Source organism: Olea europaea, chromosome 10 (genome assembly GCF_002742605.1).
Source record: "Olea europaea var. sylvestris chromosome 10, O_europaea_v1, whole genome shotgun sequence".
Taxonomy (NCBI): domain Eukaryota; kingdom Viridiplantae; phylum Streptophyta; class Magnoliopsida; order Lamiales; family Oleaceae; genus Olea; species Olea europaea.
The window spans coordinates 44,356,143-44,362,142 of NC_036246.1; positions in this window are offsets into that span (position 1 = coordinate 44,356,143).

Below are 6,000 nucleotides of genomic sequence, written 5' to 3' on the forward strand. Positions count from 1 at the left end.
TTTCTAAAAACAGTTTTTGTTATCCGCTCCCACTATCAGTGCTCATTCTTTAAAGTAAATCTTTTAGAATCCATTTGGCAATATTTTTGAAAAGTCAAAAGGTAGTTTATGGAACTAAAAATGTGCATTCGAACACGATCAAATAACTTTTTTTTAAAGTAAAAGAAGTTTTAGCGTAAGTTCGACTGAGATAGTTTTTTTCAAGAAGTTTTTTTACGAGGAACAAAAGCAAAAATCCAGTCAAATTTACCTTAATTGCTTCACTTATATGATAAGTAGCTAAAAACTGCGCATTTAAGCATATAGCCAAACACATTGCCTACAAATTTTTTTGTTTGTCAAGATTCAGAAAGCTCGCCCGAAGAGGCACATAAACTAAAATGTATGTGTTTCGCGCGGGTTAAGTCGCTAACAATTAAAAAGGATCAGACGATTGTGTAAGGGACGAAACCTCTTGAGACAAAGTCCCAAAAGGGGTGTTCTTTTATTGGCGATGAACTTTACAATTGGGAATGAAAAACAACGTACCTCCAAGGGGCGCAAGCACACGAGTTACAGAAAGAAGAGTGTTTAAGTCTAAAAGCTAAGGAAATGAAAATTACATATTCTCTGTTCGAGAGTTTTGGATTCGGTCCTTTCCTTCTATGTTCTTTCTTCCTTTTATACCTCATAGACGATCTCTTTGCGATTAACTACTCTAAAAACTGTTTGATCGTCCTATAACTACCCACTTTCTTCGTAGTGGCCATTTTGTCATGAAACTGCCTTTTAACTGCTGCCATTACCTTTCATCGTTCAACCGCTTTCGATTGAATTCCTTAAGTCGTGGAACGGATAGGGCTACTTTAACAACTGCCTTGATAACTGAATTTCTTGATAACCACGATGCGTTATGTCTGTTGATACCTTGGGCGACTTGAATGTTTGGGCGAGAATAGAATAACAGCTCTGGGCGACCGTATGACACTCTATTCGTTCAGATTCTGGGCGACTTGCAAACTTGGGCGATGGCGTTACTGCATTCTTGGGCCCCCTTATTTGGGCATTCACCTTGATTCGTTCGATTGGATTTCGTTCTTTGGGCTATCTGATTTGGGGATCTTCCAATTGGGCTTTACTCCTTGGGCTGTTCGATTTGGGCTGAATTTTTATGTGTCAACAATTAACCCCCAATATGGCAGAATTAATAATAATTATTGAATTTTGCCATATTCACTTCATGTTTCCAACAACGTTCGAAGTTCCCAAAAATTTCAATCATTGTTTCCTTCTATAATTTGAAAAGGTGCGTCGTTTTGCAAACCCTTATAAACTCTAAACACGCCATTTCACTGCTACCAAACCACGCCTCATATTTTTTGCGTCTCTTTCACGATTCACTGTTCATCTTTTGCTTCCTTGTTACGTAACCCTGAAAAGTGTCGTTCCTTCTCCAATGGCTGCTTCACAATCTCAGGCTAGCGACTCCTTTAGTTTTGATGACTTTCAGAAACTTCTGAGTCGTCCATACATAACCCCAAGTTTTCTCACACCCGCTGACGTTGGACGTAATGAGTTCTATTTGGGTCCTTTCTTCAACAATGCAGAGGCAGTTGAACAGGCGGCGGTGGGTCAGCTATTTCCCTGCACTCAGGGTCCTCCATTCCTGAATTCTCTACCGCTGGGGCCACTTCGCGAAAGAGGTATTCGCACTTGGCCTGAATCTGATGTCGCTTTTCGTAGGTGGCATGCTCGCCTTGTGGGCCATGGTCCTACTAAGGCACTTTTTGATAGCGCTAGGATTTCTGATTTGTTAGAGGTCTCTATTCGCCCCCTACTTTTGATTCAGCGCTCTTTTCGATTGCTTTTAGTTTTTGGTCCCCTGAGTATAACACCTTTATTTTTCCTCTTGGCTCCATGTCTATTACGTTAAGGGATGTTGGGGCCCTGGTGAATTTACCACCTTTGGGCGATACCATTTTCCCGGGTATCTTAGTTTCTGGTGGCGCCCCACAGTTTGGTAAAAACTATACCGACTCTTATTCAAGCCTGCAGACCCTCTACAATCATTCAAGTGCTGAGCCTACCCATACTGAGCAAGTGGCCTTCCTTTTAGTTTGGCTTTGTAAATATGTGTTGTGCGTGCCAAGTATAAAGCCTTCTTTGAGTTATTTACCCATAGCGCACGAATTGGCGCGTGGCAGGCCTTTGAATTTATGTTCTTCGTTTTTGGCTGCCCTTTATAGAGGTATGGCCTCTCTTCAAGCTCAATTGAAGAATGGTGCATCTCCCACTGGCAGTGGACCTCTTTGGTTTACTCAACTGTGGTTGAGATCCTATTTTCCATCGCTTGGTGCTCCATCCATTTCTTGTCCTTCTGCTAGCTGTTACAGGTTAGCTATGGAGCCCCTAACTCATGTAAATATGTCCAGAAGGGACATTTTTTCTTTCTTTTATTCTTTAGATTCAATCTCTTCCTTTTTTCCATTTCCTCCTTTCTTGACTCCAAACTATGTACATCCCCCTTCCACTATGGATAGCGCGAGCACCTCTCTGCTTATTTGGATCCAGTTTTTAACCGGGAGGAAGCTTTTCCATGATATCTTAACTGGGACCAATGCCAAAGCGGGGGTAGAAATTTATGCTCCCCAATTTTTTGCTCGCCAGCTTGGTTTTGGCCAAACTTGGCCTGTTCCTCTTTGCTACTCGAAGAACTTAATTGACCATTTTCATACCATTAATAAGGCGGAAGCAGAGGCTATAAACGCTCGCAACCTCCATTTATCAAGCCACTTTTCATTAGCTCCTTTTAATTCTTGTCATGCCACTCACCCTCTTTTTGAACAACTCTGGCCATCGGTGAAGCGCAGATTATTTGCAACTGAGGCCAATCGTGCCTTTCATTCATTAGACCAACCGAGTATTTCTTCTCCTCCTCCTGTTTTGGTCACTCCTTTGTCTATTCGAAGCCCCTCTCCTTCTCGTCGCACTAAACAATTGGCTCGTCCATCTTCTTCTTTCCCTGCCAGGCCTACTACGGCCAAGAGTGCTCCAAGCCGCAAACGGCCAGCCTCAGCATCTTCCATTTTGGAGGATGATGTTGATGATGATGATGCCCCTCTTATCGTCAGGAGGAAGGTAATTAAATTGGTCTATTTACAAATATGCTTTCCCACATTTGAAACTTTTCTGTGTATTGATGATCTTTTGGACTTTTCAGAAAAGCTCAGCCTCTCCTTCAAAGGTTTTGGCATCGACAACTCCTGCTCCATCATCCTCTATTGAGGCTACTTCATCCAAACCGGTTGATGAGGGGACCATGCTTAAAGATACATCTTCAGTCATGGATGAGCCACCTTCTTCCCAGGGCGTCGACCTCCCAAACATCGAAGCAGAAGGTAATTCAGTTTTTTGATGTCTTACCTTTGCTTGTGCTATTGGTTTCTGATTTGTTGCTCTTGAGCTTTGCAGATACTCCTATGAGTCCGCCCGTTGTGGCAACATCTTCTCGCTCGGACAAGGGGAAGTCCTCACGAATGGATGAGTCGTTGGTGGCAAGCTTGGCTGAGGGCGCGCCATCTTCTACGATTATCGACGAGGTAGTTTTTTGTTTCGCTTCTATTTCCACCTTGTTCGTTGTAGTGAGGATTTTCAATATTGGCAGTCTTCTTTGCAGGATGCTGACAGGATTGTGCGTTCTATCCAAAACTTGTTCGCTTCCTGGGGGCAGGTCCAAATGCCTCGTCCTGCTCCATCTGATTGTCCTGCTACTTCTTCAGAAGAGGATTTGAAGTTCTTGAAGGAGTTGGTATTTGAGTACGTATCCTTCATGGATATGGACATTGGGAGGGCTAGTGCCGCTAGACACAAGGATGAATTTGAGCACTTGAGTGCGAAGTTGGAGCAAGCACTGACACTTCCGTCGCTCAATCTTTCTGCCGACTTTAAAGCGACGTTGAAGGTCATTCACTCCGAGGTCCTTTCTATGCTGGCCAAGAATGCTGAACTAAAGGCCAAGCGTACTCAATATCTTCGAGCCGTAGCTGAGAAAGAGTCTTTGCGCATGGAGATCAACAAGGCTAAGGACGAGTTGCAAGAAATCTCTTCCGAAGTGATGATTGAAGACTCTTTGATGGTTAACTTGGCTGCTCAGATGAGGGAACTTCAAACCAAAATGGACGATTGCAGGGCGAGGATGGCTGCTAAAAAGCGCAACGCCTCCAAGGGAATTGAGCGAACTAAATCTTTAGTCGAGCAGTACAAGAAGTTGGAAGTTGATGAAGATGACGTCGCGGCTGAATTGAACATCACTTCCTCTCGACAGAACGAGGATTGGGAAAAACTTAGGGAACGAATTCGTTCCTTATGGGGTAGACTGTAATTAAGACATACGATGTCTTTTTTCTTTTGTAATTCGATTTTTCTCTTTGTAGCTTTGTTCATTATTAATGAACATTAACTTCTTGTGCATTTATTTGACGTTTATTTTTTAGTCATCAATTCTTTAAGCACTTAACTGCTTTGTACTAAGAATCTTGTCCATTACCTTTTGATATTCCCACTACTGTTCCCAAGACTTAGGGCTATTTAATTCGGTTTATTAGACAGAAATGTGGCTGTTCATATTCCGTCTCTTCATCTTCACCCCCCCATAAATGTTTCGCATTTTTCATCCTCTATCTTCATCTCTTCATTTTCTTATTCGAAACCAATTTACTGTCATTTCTTGGCATTCTGACGATCAATCTGATCAAAAAATGGACTGTTTAGTCCGTCCACCTTATAATTACCTTGACGTCACCTTTGGTATGGGAGGTATAAGAAATATTTTCTGGCCAGCAGCGAAGTTCTTTCCTGCAAAATTCTTCCCATCGTCTCTTTGTTCTTCACAAGGAGTAAATGATGGGAGGCAATTTTTGGACTGCTTGTGGGCCACTTTGCTTGCTGAGAGTGCTTCTCAGCTTGCCTGCTGAGAGTGTTTCTCAGCCTCGCCATTGCAGCGATGCATTTAGGAAGGTGGCGAGGCCAGTACACCCTCTCACTCGTCAACCCCACCTTTGCAGCGATGCATTTAGGAAGGCGGCGTGAAGCTTACTCAGCGATCAACTGGGAGATCATCTTACTTTAGTTGTATTTTGTAACACATCCATTATTTGTATCTTTTGTATTCTTGTAATGAACGTTTGATAATAAAGAACTTTATTCGAACGTATTTCGCTCTATCTTTATTATCTTTTGATCGTCCAGAATGTTTGGTTATATTTTTATCTGTTCACATTCCCATAAAGAAGGAACATATTTTTTCAAATATTTGCCGTTAATGAATCTTACGTGCTTGGTGCCGTCTAAATCTTCCAAGTGGTACGCTCCATTAGGCAACACACTGTTTATTTTGTATGGTCCTTCCCAATTGGGCGACCACTTCCCGTACTTTGGATCCTTGGTATCCAAAGGGAGTATTGTTTTCCAAACTAGTTCACCCAGGCTGAACGACTTGGCTATGAATTTTTTATTATAAAACTTAGCCATTCTTTGCTTTTGAACTTGCAACCTATCTAAAACGTCCAACTTCAATTCGTCTAAACTCAATAAATTTTGAACTAGTGATTCGGCATACTCATCATCATTTAATTTATGTTGCAAGCACACTTGAATCGATTGCGCGTTGATTTCCATAGGCAAAACGGCCTTCTGTCCATAAACAAGTTGGAAAGGGGTAACATTGGTACTTGACCGAGGTGATGTTCTATAAGCCCATAAGGTTTTGTTCAAACATTCGTGCCAATTTCTGGCGTTTTCGTCTATCATCTTTCTAATGATATTTTTCAGACTCTTGTTAGAAGATTCTGCTTGTCCATTGGATTGAGCGTAGTACGGTGTGAAGTTTACTAATTTAACCCCAAATTCGCTCAAAAATTTGTTCACTTGATCCCCATTCAAAGATGTTCCATGATCTACCATTAAAGTTTGTGGAATTCCAAACCTATAAATAATGTGATCACGGATAAACTCTATAACATT